This window comes from Lepisosteus platostomus, chromosome 14 (assembly GCF_059453375.1).
Source record: "Lepisosteus platostomus isolate fLepPlt1 chromosome 14, fLepPlt1.hap1, whole genome shotgun sequence".
NCBI lineage: Eukaryota > Metazoa > Chordata > Actinopteri > Semionotiformes > Lepisosteidae > Lepisosteus > Lepisosteus platostomus.
In genome coordinates, this window is record NC_142624.1 from 39,867,923 (window position 1) to 39,885,000 (window position 17,078).

The following is a 17,078-nucleotide window of genomic DNA, read 5'->3' on the forward strand; positions in this document are numbered from 1 at the left end:
GTATGATTTTAAAAATTGAATTAAAGCTCATAATTTAAGTAGGTGAGCCTCTCAAGAAAGCATTTTTGGAAATCTGCTTATATGCAAAACATCAGGAGGGAGGTACGGAGAAACTGAGGCTTACTCCAAAGACATTTAGTAGAGATGGATGTAACCTTAATTAAGTTAGTATTATCTACCAGTTGAACACATTGACAATTAAATTGTTTTGGGATAATTAAAGTCATAATAATAACAGCAGAGAATAATAATTATAGTAATGATTATAATTGCATACAGGTGGAAATGTGTTACAGTGCCATGCAGTTTTAGGATATTGTGATCGTGTCATGCTATTTTTAATGCTAAAAAAATAAAAAACTTTCCCTAAAACAATGCCATGGCATCTTAAGACATAACATGTAAATTAGTTACTCCCTGTAAAACACACAGGCCTTCCCAGATCAGACACACAGACCTCTCCGGGGGCCTGTAAGGATTTTTTAACACTTTCGAAGGAAGTTTGCAAGCGTGTGGGGCTGAGTAGGTGGCTGGGGGCTGTGGCGAGGCCCTTGTCCAGTTCCACAGCACTCAGAACAGAACTGACACTGATGTGATGGAGCTGGCATCTGGACAAGTCTGTGGGATGAGCCGTGCTGCTCCGGCAGTCCCCCAGGTGGCTGTGGGCCCTATTCTAACTGGCGTAGGAAGGGCGTTGGAAACTGATACAGACTATTACAACATGTATAAAACTTAACACCAGGGCCATTGCACAGGTGGGGGTTTCCTGCTTATTGATTTTTATTACTTTGTTACAACATACTTGTTTTTTTTTTTGGCCACCGAGGGCCGTAAATATGCTTTGCAGTGCATTGAGTTAAAGTTAAAGACAAAAATGCAATTACATATCTTTTATATACTCCTGGACTGGGCGAAAGCTGTGCAGACGAAAGCTGTGCAGTGTGTTTTAATCTGCATTTAGCAATAACTGTGCAAAAGGGGATTTGAAACTGGCTCATTGTTTAGTCAACTACTTTTGTAAGCTGAATCATATCCCAAAACTAGCTATAGAGTAATGTCCTTATGGGCTGGGTCTCTGAATATTAGTTGGCCAGTTTTGGTTGTGAAACAGTGCATTTCCTCACCCACTTCAAACAGGAACACTGTATACATGCTGTGATATTCCCTTTTTTAAAGGCACTGTACCTGAGAAGAGGTGCATGTGTAATGTAGCTCACAATCTGGACTTGGCAGTCATAAAGAGTGGCTGTAACTGAGCAGCGATAAATTGCTGAAACTGAGCCGAGTGTTTCCTTTTATGGGGTGATGTCAGTTGTTTGTCCCCCAAACCCCCTATGCTTCTGCGCAGTCAGGCTGCAGTAGGTGGCCTCGCCCTAGATCTTCACAGCATTTCCATCTTTGTTTTTGAGTGGCAAACAAATTCGATTTTCTATTCCTGCAAAGATATCTATTTTTCTGAAGGCAGTTTTTAACTTGAAAACATTCAGACAGTGAGTTATCCTGAGCGTGTCATCACCAATTTGTGAGAGAGAAGGCGAATTCCCCCATGGCACATATTGAAACCTGACATCAGGCCAGCAGGGTGTTGACTCAGAAGGCCATGTTTACCCCTCTTCCGAGCTGAGTTCACTCTGACACTACAGGCTGGGGAGGAAGGAAAAAATTGACCTTCTCCCTTTACATTGATTTCATTTTACCTTTCTAAAAGATTGTGAAATGTTTTTGTCAGCCTTTTATTTCTTAGACACTTTATTTCTGAGATTTCTTAATTTTATTTTTAATTTTTAATCTGACCAGAAATTCACATTTCCAAAAATTCACCATGTATTTACCTGTTCAGAAAAAGGTTTCTTTAAGGAAATTCGTTGAAATGTGGCAGATGTTATTATTCAGTATTTTTTTCCATATGAGATTCTTCACCGCCTGTTAGAAATTCTAAAGCTTTCATTCTTTGTCTATAAGGGGGAAAATATTCAGAGCATTTCCACCTGGATGTTTGAATTATTTAACCATGCAGGAAGTAGTCCCTTTTCCCTCCTGAGTACTTGTGGGCTGTAAAGGCTAAAATTGCTTCATCATGCCAAAGTGAAAGTATGCATAAATTATTTAGTTAAACCTGAGAAAATCAGACTTCTCCCAGGAAATTTTGCCTCTACAGACTGCTTAAATTTCAGGATAGTGGACATTTTTTTCAGCGGAAAAGAAATGTTTTTTTTAAGTTGATGCTTAGCTAGTGATTGAAAAGGAATAGTGAAGGATTGTCAGTCTTGTGACATTGCATTTTTCAGCAGGTCATAGACTTTGAGATTTCTTTTTTTGTAGTTTCAGTGTTAGATGCAACTACTAATCACTTCTTGGTGAGCTCACAGACATTATACCATTTTTTTTTACTTTGCCCAGATCATTCAAAATAAAAATGAAATATTTGTATGATCTTAATAATGAAACAGTGAATAATTTGCAGCATCAGGTTGTCAAAGTTCAGTTCTGGGTGGTGCCAAGGTGCTTATGTCCCGTTACACAAACAAATTGCTGAGTCATAAGTATTTAAAAAAGAGATAAGGCCTTTCACACCTTGGAATCCCCCTCTTCAAATGCTCAGGCACAGTACAATATCTGAAAACGGGCCTTATCATAAATACACAGCCTCAGTTTTTACGCAATAAACAAGACTGTGTCTCAATGATGTTACCATTTTTTTAAGGTTAGACTCATTTTTTTCTTTTCTTCTTCCGTTGCTAATATGCCTTTGCTAATCTAATAAAAGACTTTCTTTCAAATAAATCACTAAATTTGCTAGTTGTTAGAAGTTCTTTTGCACACTGGCAATATTGTATTTTTTTCTTACAACATGCTATGAACATCTTCATGCCACACATAATGCAATTAAGTATGGCCAATGTACTGTGGCTCAGTTCCCAGAGTCAGTTCAGTAACATGAATTATAAACCTTATGAACTGGGAATGATGTTGTTTTTCTATTGAATCATAGATATTTATGAGCAAGAAAATCTGGGTTATATTGAAATTTACAGGCACTGTTGCATGGGGAAAACATTTATAGTATGTATGATTCTGTACATTGAACTCATAATATAATTTTCTGTTTTCTTTTGACAGGACATACCTAAATGTATAATTTTAACAGGAAAGGAACATTTAAGAGTAGTCTATATCTAAATTCTGTTACGTTGATTCTGAAGAAAGCAAATATTAAATATTTTACATGTATAAGTGTATACTGTAAGTGAAGACAAAACATTCCACTTAAGTTGCAAGAAAGGTATCAGACTGCTTAATACAATGTGAACTGTAACAGGGTCACCCACATATATAAGATGAAAGGCTCCAGTGAAACCTGGTGTGGTTTTTATTGAAATGGGACAATCAAAGGAAGCACCCCAGTTTCACGAAGGAGGTTTTGATAAAGTTGGCTGTTGTTGTTCGGACTCCAGAGTGCAGAGGTTAGGTGTGGTGGAATGCAATTTCTTGCCATCTGACAGAGCTGTGGAATAAAGTGGTATGCTTTTCCTTTGCGATTGCAGGGAATTGCTTCTCAGGGTGACAAATGATTAGCTGTTATCTCTGACTGAATTTGATTCCTACAAGCAGCTGAGTCAGGTAACTTCGGAGTATCGGAGGGGTTTTTACAGGAAATGAAATCGGCTCCCCAGTCACACTAGGACAAAATATAATCCTCTCTGTCAGAATAAGATTTCTACTTTGGCTAATTGGAGACAGGTTTCCTTCAGCTGTGTTGTGTACCGAATGGTGCAGGTATCTTTTTCATATTTTTTATTTATTGAATTTATACCTAAATATCACATACTGTATGTAAGACTGAGCTGCAAAACGTTGAAACTTCCTTTCTAAAGATATGTTCTCTGTTTTTAGAGTTGCTAAATTTGACAAACCACGTATGAGCAACCATGCTTTTGAAAGGTCATGCATTTTAAGATGTTTTTTTGATAAGATTATACATTATATACATGAGCTTTTTTTAGAAGAAATGTCACCACAGACATTCAATGAAGAGCCTGATAATTTCTCTTAATCTTTCATTATCAAAAAAACAGTACTTGAACATGCTTTTATAGGTATATAATTCAAATTTATATGCCGGTTATTGTAAAAGAAGAAAGAAATTAAAATAATTTGAATGGTAATTCAGTTTATTGAAATGCATTAATATATATTGTGTATGACACATTAAGCAAAAGGTAGAATTAAAGCTTTTGTCAGCCTAATAGCTATTTGGCACTTAAGATTCAAGTAAGATACAAATGTGCTGTAGTGACAGTAGGCAAAGCTGAAGTGATGTGGCTGCCACTTTTGTAGAGCAACTTATACAGTTCAAGGTGTAAAGGGCTGATTAGTTCCTCTGCGCAGTGTATTAGCCTGGTAGCTGTCACCCTGCAAATACACTTAAAAGAGGAACTACTTGGTTTTCATCCTGTCACACCTAATACACAGCAAGACCGATAGGAACTAGAAAAAAAGATAGTGAAATAAGCAGTGTAAGCTTCTGACCTGAACAGTTAGTAAAATGAATGACTGTATTTTTTTCTGCTTTTTAAGACAGCATATATAATATTCCTGAGAGAGAGAGAGACCACTCTAGCTTCCATCTGACAAGATCAGTAAAGACCACCCAGACGGGATAGTTGTTAGATACTCCTAAGCATTGTTTTTTTTTGTGAGTTGTGGTTTAGTATTTTGTTACTTAAATACGTTTTCAGTAGAGAGGCCCAAGGGTTACTTTACCTTGCATGTGCACTTCTATTTTTATAGAGAGCATAGACATTTTGCTTGGCGCCTTTTAGAGTGAAATTTAGAATTGAAACAAAAAAATTCTGTGTACAGTCTGATTTTTTAAAAAAGAAACGGTCTTATAATTTGCGGGAACAGAGGAGAAAAGGACAATGGCGGTCAGCATTCGGCTCCCCTTTTCCTTTCTGACTGTCCATGTGGGTGTCTTTGGCATGTCTGTTTGCATGCCTGAAGCACAGCATTAAAGTTTCAATCAGCCTTTTGTTTTCATTAACAGTAACAACAAACAAAAATGTCTTGTGTTATTTTTCGTATTCAAAGGGCACTGCAGAAAGTGCTCAGACATCCTGTCCAGATCACAAGATAGGTGACAAACCAACATTTCACCTCAGATGTTTGGTTTTACATCCAGTTTTATCTTGATAGAAAGAAAAAAAAGACACTCCCACAACGCACTGGAGTTTCAGCTTAGAATTTATACACAATGTTGTGCTCATTAACTTGAATTGCTCCTCGGGACCTGGTAATAAGTGTTTTGGGTCCCCATTACTGAACTGGAATTTCACTTTTTTAAGTTATGTAGATGATTTATGAGAGTCAGTTAAAATGCACCCATGAGTGTTTTCTTGTGTGCAGTTTTACACAAAGAATTCTGACTTAAATGGATTAGGAGCAGCACAAATCCACAAATGGGTCCTTCACCAGATTCTTCCAACTGCTTACTCGTATAGCCTGTTCTTTTTAGTACTAAGAAGCAAGCTGTTCTCAGAGACTTTCAAGCATGGCATCCTGTGTCCTCTCTGGCACTGTAATTACCTGTTTTTAATTTTAGATAATAGCAATAAGGAAACCCTTTTGGGGGGGGGAGGGATTAAAGAACTATTCTGCTTTTCTTTGTCAAAAGCGATGAGAGCTTCAGCACATACAGAGGAGTACGTTTCTGTTTAGGTTTAGGAAAGTTTCCTTGTCTGGCACTTAAAAGAAGCCTACTGTTCAGAAGTAATGTCTTGAGAAAAGTGGGCAGATGAAAGGGCTTTGTTAAAAGTTAGGTTAAGTCCAGGTTTCCTGTGCTGCGAACTCCCCTGTCCCCACGATATACTCGGCTCTTCCTCCAGCCTGCTCGCACACGGTGTCTTTGAGGGGAAAAGTAAATCTTGCAGCCTGCCGGTGTTAGATTAAATACCGAGATGGCGACAGGAAAAAGGCTGGAAGGAAAAACAAAAGCCGAGGGTGGGTGAGGGATGTTGTGAGAATTATCAGGTTGGCGACGGAAACTGCCAGTTTGTCCGACTCCAATTTGCAGAAATCCAAACAGATTCCAGATGACATGATCCCCTGTCTTTGCATAGCGGGGCTAATTATGAAATGAGCTTCCATGATTGTCGGTGTCGCAGGGGCAAGGAGGGGGAAATCCTGAAACATGTGAACAGTACATAACGGTAATTAAAATATATCCCTGCTTAAAAACAGTAACAGCGTCAAAAGACCTGAAATAATGGAGTCTGCCCTTTGCTTCCCTCTTAAGACAACTTAATACTACCCCTAAGGTAGATTTAACTTGCCTCAAGATATGAAAAAAACTGATATTCACACACACGAATCTGTAAGTAATGACGTTATTGGATTTTTGTGTAATGTCTCTAGAACTAGAGGGATGTTGCACGGAGGAGCTATGTCTTGGCATCTCAAGTGTTAACAAGTGACTGGAAGTCTTTTCCCTCTGTACATTTCCTCTAGTTTACATTGCGCAAATCATTTTGCCTGAGAGAGCCCTAACATGGAAAGCAGGATTAATATGACTTCCGGTTCAGATGAAAATTTGATACCCGGTTAGTCACAGGGGGGTTCCTAAACTCAGAAGAAAGGCTTCCAGGGAACTTCGAGGAAGTATCAGAAACAATGCTCTTCAGGTTTCAGAACAGATTTCTGTGTGTTGCTCTTAATCGTCTTTCTTTCAGAACCAGAGATAGCTAGCAGGCAGACACTGAGACCAATGTGTTAGGAAATTCCTTTGAGAGACAGAAAATACACTACAGTTAAAGTACTGTGAGTCTATAATCACAGTAATATTTTTAACTTGTAAACTGGTAGGAGATGGATGAGGAGACAGCTCAACTGTTAAACCTTTGCTTCTGCATTAGTCCTACTAATGTGTTCACTTTAATAGGACCAATGTATGGTAGCCTAAATTCCTGACACCTTTTTTCATTACGTTTCTCAATTGTAGAAATTGCCGTTATTAGTTTATTAGTGGTAACAGACTTTTCCAAATGTGTTTGCTGATATTCAGTTGTTAATGAACAAATTTAAACCCATTGAAAGTATTTGCAGCTGTAAGTGCTTAACTAATAATAGTGTTCCAAAGACAAAAGATTAAGGAAATGGCATTATAGATGCATAACAATGGTGGTTCATTGCAAGCCTAATGACATACTCTTTCATTTAGAAATTGTTTCCTTTTTGAATTCCTTTTCTGTTGTGTATGTGTTTCAAGATTTACTCCTGTGTCTTGAGTTCTCTATGGGTCAGGAGATACACGTATACAGAGGAGAGAAGTCTAGGTATTGGGGTGTCAAGAGTTCTACCCCTGTAGCAGTTGATTCTTTCTGTAGATTACTGTGCGCACAGGCTTCTCCTTGACTTAACAAGTCAGGTAAGCTGTTCATTAACGCTGAAGTTAGGGGGGGGGGGAGGGCAGTGATAAATAAAAAAGGCTGATAAGAATGAACACAGAAAAGTGAGAAGATCAAACAAATCAAAGCATTTGTTCATGGTGTAATCTACACATCAATTATCCCACTGTGCTAATCATCACCTTAACATACCCCAGGTACCTAAGCATTCACACATAGCCAGTCTTTCATGCTTGGGATCAGAAAAGCAGTGGATTGATGGAAACACAAGGAAGCTGAGCCCAGGGGTGAAAAAATCCTCAGATCAAAATTTCTTTTACCCGTGAAAATCTTGTGTGCGCACACACTAGCATGTCCCTCTCTGCTATGCTCCAGAGAAGTCATTAAATTATATTGAGGACATATATTTGTCTGCATTTCCTACCTACACATGTGCATATGCTGTCCTTAGTTTAGACTACAGATGTCCTTTATGTGTACCTGCATTAGTATGCATTTTAGAAAAAACAATCAATATATACTATGGCCACATAAAGGGATTGCAGAATTTTATATCTACATATAAATTGTTAGGATTAGATAAGGCCTATTAGTTTGTGATTATATTTACATGTGTGCCTTATCAGGATTATATTTGCCTCACATGATAGTAACAAATTTAAAACTTTTAAACTTTGCATTAGTTTTTTGTCAAATCCTTGAAATACATATTGTAGTGTACCATGTTGTAGTTTTACAAAATAATATGCTACATAAATGTTGTATTTTGAATAAGAAAAATGACATTTCATAGTTAAAATAGGAATATATGTGATATGTATTTACTTAATTGTCAAATACTTAAAGAATACACATTGCTAAGAACAAGCAATTAATAATAATATACATTAATCCTCTTGTTGTGGAGGGGTTGCTGCAGTTTAAGGCAAATAAGATGGATATTGCACTACTTAAGCTCTTTGTTATGCTAAATCATTTTGTTATGCAATAAACATAGGTTGGGGGTGGGTTAGATTTTGTTTAACAACTCCAGCTAAGATTAGTGAAAGAAGTTCCTCTAGCATTTCCAAGGCCTGTAGGAGGTCCCCATCTGGTCTGTGGCCCAATCTGGATCTTTAGAAACATCATTTCTTTCCCTCCTTCAGTAAAGCTCCAACTAAATTTCTTGATGTGATTAAAATGTTGGTGTGCATGTCCGCTGGGTACTAAAAAATAGTAGGTGAAACCTGAAAAACAGCAGAGGTGCTACTGACAAAACTTTTCTGATACTGTTTACATACAGGGATTTCATGTATAGCTTATGAGGTCTGGGAATAATGCTGTTGTTGTGGTTGTGGTTCTTTGAGTCAAGCTGCAGAGCTGAGAGAGCCTTTCTATAATCTACCTTTCCCCCTAGCTGAAATTTCTGGGGTCCAGGGGTAGCCCTTGAAAAAACGGCACTGATGTCTGACTTCGCATAGGGATCCGGTGAAGAGCGAGCCTTCCTCTTCCAGTCAGTTTCAGAACCCAGAAAAGTTTATGCATTAAAATACATAACTTGAAAATGTTATGGTGCTGATGAACCCTGTTTAAAATAAATTCTGCTTGTAGTGACTAATTGGGAGGTAGTAACAGTGTCAGGCTCAGCAGCTTCTCGAGGCTGGAATCCCCGTTGGGCACAGGGGCTTGTTGTCAGGGGTGCTCATTCACTGATTGGAGAGCGAGGTAGCAGATGAAAAGGAAGACTGCTTCCTGCAGCTCGTTTGATACCTGGTGGGGATGCTATTCAGGTGACAAAGATATAGGCACAGAGGGGGAACAGATGTGATTTACACACTCATTATCATCTGAATGAGAGCTCAGATAGGCCCAGGCCAGGCGCCCAGTCCTCACCTGGACTGCTTCCCCTCTGATCTTTATGCCATCTGAGGGACCTGATCCCCCCCGACCCCTTTAAACCCCTGACCCCCAGCTGGTGGCTGACAGAGTTTTATGACAGTAAGCGGTCTTCCACAGCTCGAAGCACAGATGCTATTCAGAAAATGTGCCTTCACACCGATTTTGCCTTCATTGTGTTTAAAACTCATCAGGAATATTAACCCCACAATGAAGCTGAATTCCACTTGCTGGTCTGGAACTCTTCCAAGAGGCTGGCGATGACATCGAGCCCTACTTCATACCTCAGATGAATTTCAGATTTTGTATCTATTATTATTACTTTTTTTAGTAATCTAAGCAAAGGTTTGATGTTTTGCGAAGAAAAGGTTATAACTTAATCATTATTCATACTGGCAAATAGAAAAGCCTTTAACAGAAATGTAAATAAATGCTCATAAATAAACCCTTCTCCATGCCTAATAACCTTTTACCACCTCTGTTATTTGTAATTGTTAATTTTATTGTGTTAGCGTCATGAAATGCTATGATGCCCACTCTTAAAATCCAGTCTTTGCAAATGCATTTTACAGAGCTTACAATTTTGTCATATTTTTATGAGGTTTAGAAAATTGCAATTCGTTAGATTTCAGGTGCATCTGCGGTGTTATTTTGAATAAGGTTTCCTCATAAAAAATGTCGTTTTGGGCTACGAGCAGTTTAAGACAAGAATGCAAAACAACCTTGACCAGATCAAACTGTTGTTTTTAACCTTCTCTTATCTCAGGGACTGCCTGATAGTTTTGGCGAGCAAGGAAAGGTGAAAGGAATTTGTGGGAACAAAAATGACTCTTAGTTTTCAGAATTTTAATTAGATATAGTTTTACAGAGTTCCGCAGAACAGAAAATAAAACAAAGCCAGTACAACTGTGCATGTCGTTTTTGCATTCATCCCACTTTCTATGTACAGTAAAAGAAATCACCATCAAATGACTTTGTTACAGTGCATAATTACAACTCAGGTTCTGCTTAACTGTTATTAACAAAAACGTACAGTAATCTGTTCTGGCACTGCAATATGTTATTGTAGCATTCTAATTAATCTTACAGGAAGTGTAATAAATTTACAATATCAGATTGAAGCAATACTGCATATAGATTTATTAATGCTTTTAATCAGTTCTGGCAAAATTAATTTTGCACTGATTGCTTACATTTGAATTTGCATATACTTAGTGCAAGTAATTTATTTTTATGGATTCCTTTTTATTAAAATGGGGCATATGGCCCTTCAGCTACAAAACATTGCTGATTTCTCCATTGAAAGTGCTCAGCATTCTCCATTAAAGCAGATCCATTTAGCGTATGAGCAATGGCTTGCTTGAAACTTCTCTTGCTCCTTCATCCTCCACAGAGTGTCCTGTGAGAGTCAGGGCAGGTGCACTGTAGAAATACTGGGCAGTGAAGAGCTGGCTCCGAGGATACCTCTCAAGATTGAAGTTTCTAAACCTAAAGTAAATCAATGAAAATTATTATTATTAATTTCATAGTTGTTATAGAATCGTGTAAAACATTAATGACTTGTTGGCAGAAAAGGTATAGCCCTGATGGATTTGTTTCCTGTAGTTTGTCTCCATTTGTTTAGTCTGTTTGTGAAAATATCTTTCTGAAAACGTAAGTGGATGATTTGACACTTTTTTAAAAACGACAAAAGCACAGTAACCTCAGCTTATTAAAAGTGAAGTTTAAATTATCATATGAAGAACCATTTTCCACTGAGAAAAAAAGTATTGTACATGATCTTGTGCTTTAATTGCTTTAATTCAAATCTGTATTGCATAATATCAGTTGCAGTCTCCGTCCCTGGAGAATTTAAATGCCCTATTTCTCAGGCTCTACAAAACAAAACAAAAAACTTTTAAAAGTACTGTTGTGAAGTATCTTTTTTTCTGAAACTACGAGGTTCCACAGCTCTTGTAGCCTCAACATGTATCAGACCACAGGGATGTAAAGGAAAACCCAGTGCTTTAGTCATGTGTTGAATATTTCTGAAAAACAGAAAAAGAACAAGTTTAGCCAAAGCAGTTACAGGGCACCACAGCTTCTGAAAACTGCAGGCAGATTAAAGTGAACCTGTGCATCAGCAGCAGCGTCTGTTTCTGTTAAAGAGGGAGCTGATAGCACTGTGCTGCGACTATCAATTTGGTGTCTGCCCCACCCAGCATCAAACTGACAACCGGCCATTTGCTGTCAGTGGCAGCAGATTCCACTACCTGAAAGACTGGACTGCAGTGTAAGTGAGTGTGGAGGAGGAGTGGGGTAGAGCGCATGAGTGTGTGTGGAGGCAGTAGGCACCAGGCCACAGTGTCCCTCGACGACTGGGTCTGAGCAAGGGAAAGAACTGGGAGAGTTCCTTCTGAGTGCCAGCTTTTAGAGAACAGTCACAGATAACAGTTTTAACTCACAACAGAGCTCTATCAGTAATCGGAGAGATTGTTACAGGCATGTATAAGATCCTCCTTCAGTGAACAGGCATCAAGGGCGCTTTATGTACATGTTGTGAGTGTGCTGCAGAAAATAATTATGAGATTAGGAAGAAAAAAAGAACAACTAAAGGTAAGAGATGTCAAAAGCCATACGTGGCTGCAGCAGCATTCTCTTCGGCTTTGTCTATGATTTTGACATCCATAATTTAAGTACCTACTGCTAAAATGGGGACCAGCACTTTTCAGTCATCGAACTGACAAACCTTTTTTTAGTAAGAATCTAGTGGGACCATAAAAATAGTTCCTGGATTTTCTATAATTTAGGATTTAACCCAAGCTGGTACAGCAAAGAGTCTTCAGGTATGAAATGGCTTCATTTAATAGCAGGGTTTAAAAGACTCATTTTAAAAGTTGGTTGAAGAATAACAGATAGGTGGAGGTTGAGACTTATTTTATGGACTGTGACTGAATTTCAAAACAGTAAAAAATCTTTAATAGCGCTAGCATGACATTACGTATCATAAATTAAAGTTTCATTCAGTTTTACATCCCTTACATAGTAATGATGGTTTGAAACAAATGTGTAATCTACGTGTATTTTCATGGGAAATGTGTTTGTCTCGGCGTAACGCAGTTTCTAGATCAGATTAAAAAATTGCTGGGTTATGTTTTCTGATGTAGTTTTTGTTTTTGGTCCCTGTGGGTCTGTATATGTTTTCTTATGTTCAAGCTTTTGTTTTTGGTCCCTGTGGGTCTGTAAGGGGGTGTGGCAGCCTGGTAGCTGTTGGATCCTGGGTTTGATTGGGAGCTTGTGGAACCTCCCGTGTGGAGTTTGCATGTTCCCTCCATGTTCACATTGCTTCATCACTCCAGTTTCCTATAGTCTGCCAGTGTCACACTGATTATGTTTGATGGGCTGATCAGAATGGTCCCTTTTTCTGCGGCAGACTGGTGTTGTGAGCTGTCAGTGCTTTTGGGGTACGCTATGGGTTTCCCCCAGACTCGCCAGGACAGATGGCTTTCTCTTAGTAGAAGAATGGATGGGAGGTTGTCCAGATTGTCTTTCAAGTATGGTCAAACTTGAATGAGTAACATAAACATAATATTAAATAATACATATACCAAAATGTAGTACATTTTATATTTTAAACTGTTTTCTGATAAAGACCATTCAATGAAGGGGAAGATACTGCTCCCTACTGAAGACTTTCTGGAGTGACATGAATATTTTATAGGCATCTCATACAGTAATGTGCCATTTAGAAAATCTCTTTGATCCCTCATTGTGAAACATATAATTATCCATCTGGACTTTTTAGAAAGTTACAAATTTTGTTTGGCTAAATTCCACCTCGCAATAGGTAAGAAAACGCGATGAAAGATAAAACATAAATGAGAATTCAATTTGCAGGTGTTGTCCTGTTATTTTTAAGCATTTTCAGTATTGTGTGATTAACATTTAGAAATATTCACAAAGACATATAAAGTGAAATGTTTTAAGTAGTTGCTGCATTCATTGAAAAAAAAAACACATAAAAAGCCTTTTATACTCAAAGAAAATAAGAAATTGTCTCCTTTTGTGTGAGAAAAGTACCAGTTTGCTCAGGACTCGAACTGGAACTGTTTTATCCTCCAAAAGGTTTTGTGTGTATTTGGTTAGTTACAGTAATTATAGCCAATAACTGACAGCCAAAATCACGCAGGAGAAAGTAAAGGCTGTTTTCGCGCACAAGGCCCCGCTGCAGAACATCTGCTGAGAGATTTGCATATTAATTAACCCATATTAACTCTAATTATTCTGGGAAATTATCAAATAAATTAAATTTTCTAATTTTAACCTTTCTTTTGCTTGACGTGTGTCACTGCTGTAAGAGCTCGGAAGACAGGCTCACCTGAGCTGTAATCTTTGGAGACCGGCTTCTTGTTTGTGTTTTTTTTTCTCCTGGTTTCTCTGTTCCAGACCTGAGGGCAGCCTGGGGAGCTTTTGTGTGCCTTACACTCTTTTTTTTTTTTTGGCTTCTGTGCTTAGTAGGGGCCCTGAACATTTGTCGAGAGATGGAACATGTGTGCATGCAAGCACAGATGGTGGATTCGTGCAGGGGCGAGGAAAGGTGGGACCTCAGAGCAGTTGAGCAAACCTTAAAGCTTTCTTTTTCCAGCCTGTTGCTCAGGCCTCTGCAAATAAATGGGAGTTTAATTCAATTAGAGTCAGGCTACTGTGGGTGCCTCATGGCAGAAATTATTGAACATAACCACCCCCTCTCTGACACACATACACACGCAGACACACACACTCCCAGTCTGGTTTACACATCGCTGCGTTTCCACCATTCATTCCTTTTACAAAGCAGCGCCTCTCTTTTTAGGCCTTTGTTCAGGCTCTGCCACTGTCCTTTTTTTTTGCTTATGGCTTGTTCTCTGCCACTTGTGAACTCCTGCGCCGTCCCATCATGCAAATGGAGACACTCTGATCCTGCAGGGATCCTGTTACTGGTATGTGGAGGGGAAGAAAAACCGTCATATCAATTAGTCATTCAGTTAAACAAGATTAAAATGGTGCCAATGCGTGTAAATGGCAATTTACAACACAGAAAACACTTTGCAAAAAAAAAAATCGTTGGATAAGGAGAAAAAACACGTAAAACTAAATCTAAATTTTTAATCTTCAAAGATCAAATTAAAGCTTTTGGAATTTTGTGAGCAAATTTTTTTTTCCCCAGATTATTGAAGGATGAAGTTTTTTGTCTCCCCCCCAAAAAAAAAGATGCTTCTACAAATTAATGCATTAATGCATCTTTGTGGCCCCATTACAATCCAAGAAAATGATCATGTTAAAAATAAAATGCCGGCACTTCAGCTCAAGGTGTAAAACAAGCTTTTAAATGGAAATAAGAGTCAGTGACCAGGTGAAGCTCCCTCACGGGCTTCTGCTGGCCTTTGAAACGGCAATGACCTGATTTCCACCATAATGCTTCTACCTCTGCCTGTAGCCATTCAGGTGATCAGCATAGCCCACATTCATGAGACAGGGAGAGAGAGAGCAGTTATCCTCCAATAGGCTTCATGTCCTTTCTCATTAGCACTGGTGATGGGATTGGGAGAAGCACATCACCTGAAGCAGACCTGGAACAGTCAGTCGAGTTTAACGCCGATACCTCACAGCACCGGCTACCAGGGCTCGTGAAACACCAGAGAGCGTTCATAGGCTTCTACCTCTTTCTTGTTTTGTGTGTTTGGTATTTCTGATGGATGGAGTACAGATACATTCCGATTCTGCTTGGAGGCCCGAGGAGCCTTGCTGGAACCAACTTTTCACTCAGCAGTTAATTGTCTGTGCTTCTGTGAAAGGTACGTGTGTATTGGGGCTCGCGCGCAGGAGAGGTGTGGAGTAACTGACCACATGATGAGATATCCTAGACTGAATCTGTTTCTTTGTGCTTGTTTTGTTTTCTTCTTATGTGTGCAAAACAGAACAAAAACTAGAAGGTCAGTGGTTTTGATTTTCATAGCTAGGGCTGTACATCCTCCCATCTATGGACATACTGTTTGAATGTAACCATTTGTTTTTCATTCATAGTGTTAGGGAAATGTTTAATGAAGAAGGTAATTTCCAGTTCAGCAATTTTCAGACTCTGCATATTTGCCAACAACTTTCACAAGTAAGCTTCGTTGATTTCATGCATTTGAGCTGCTGTCAGCAAAGTATCCCATGAACAGGCTAAAACTGAGTGAGTGATATCCTTTTCTTTCTGTTGCTGTTTTGTAGTATAGTTATAAATTTGTATCACCTCAGTGCTGAGGTCACCCAAGGAAATGAGAAAGAGAAAAATATCAGTTGGGAAATACAAATGACCCCGAATTTAAAAGCTTTTACTCTCAAAAGAAAGCAAATGTTAGAGAGTAATGGGGCCTATTCTTGGGAGATGAAAATACTTTCAAAGTCTATTGAACCCTTTTCCTTCTTGGTCTTAAATGGTTTTATGATAGTCTTCAGTAATTCAATGAAAGCAGCTGATGTCGTGAGGAAACATTGTTCCAAGTTGTATTTTTTTTCTGTTTGAATGAGTATTTAATCGGGTTCCATCTTTAGAAAAGCTCGAGACGTTAGAAAGAGAATTCTCATTCTTTCCTTCACCCCCTGTCCCTCCCCCACACAAACAGTCATTTTGGAAGGTGCTAGTCATCGTAATCAATACAATATACATCATTAACAAATGCCCTCCTTACTCTTTCAGCTGACAGCATAATGCAAGAGTCAGAAAAGGGTTAGGTAGAGAGCTTTAAGCCTAATATTAAGCAAGACTCCAGTAATTATAAATGTCATCTTCATTATCTTCAACATTCAAATAGAAGACGTTCCTTTTATTTACTTGAAACCCAAGAAAAAAAAAGAACATAAAATCAAACAGGTAACATCAGTCTGAAAATGTCAGATATAATTGCCTTTGTTGTCTGTGACACTTAAACTAAGGAAAGAAAAATAGAAAGTGTCATCTGATGAGAACTTGCAGAGACATAAACATTATTTTTTTTGTATCTTACTTCTAGAATACACACAAAAGATTGATTATCTCAGAGGTGAGGAACAAAATAATGGCCCTGCTGACATTAACAGGTTTAAATTATTAAAATGAGGAGGAACACAGTACAGTTTGAAGGCTGGCAGTTTGGATTTACAACTGCAGTTAATACATTAGTCAGGATGTCATTTTCAAAAGCTTACAAAAACTTTGTTTCTTGTATGTGTGTTTCTCACACTAAATGAGTTTTGCTTTGGTAGTCTTTATTAAGAGTCACAAAATCTGATTGATTTCAATAATTTAATCATTGATTGATTAAAAATATATCCGCTCATACGTGTTTTGCTTTTTCTGTTATACATTTGTTTGTTTTTTTCATCTACCAAAACCTAAAAACATTGAAGAAAGAAAGCTGTTTGCGTATCATGTCTTCTGCAGTGTGTCTGAAGCTGTTACTCTGCATCTACTTGTGATTGTCTGGAAATGGAGACAGAGGCAGAGTGACCCATCTGACCCAGTGGAAAACAGTGTAAAAGACTGCTTTTGTGAAGGAGCTCATTGCTTTTCCACATTTACAACTGCTATAATGTAAAAAAAAAACACATTACATCTGCATAAGTATTCCAAGAACATTTTCCTAAAACATAACAAAGCAAGCTTTAATAATTTAATTCTAATAAAGATAACAAAATCCTGGACTGCCTGTACATAACAGTGTTAACTTCAGGTGGACATTAATTTTGTCTTACTCAAAAGCAAATCTCTTTTCTCCATTTAATAAACTGAAAAAGTAACATAGTCACAGTTTCTATGAC

General features: G+C 38.2%; 1 protein-coding gene across 6 annotated transcripts in view; it reads left to right on the forward strand.

Moving 5' to 3' along the window:
- Window positions 1-17,078, forward strand: part of LOC148649498 (zinc finger E-box-binding homeobox 2-like) — an 81,005-nt gene that overhangs the window by 40,874 nt on the left and 23,053 nt on the right. The gene's annotated exons all lie outside the window — the stretch shown is intronic.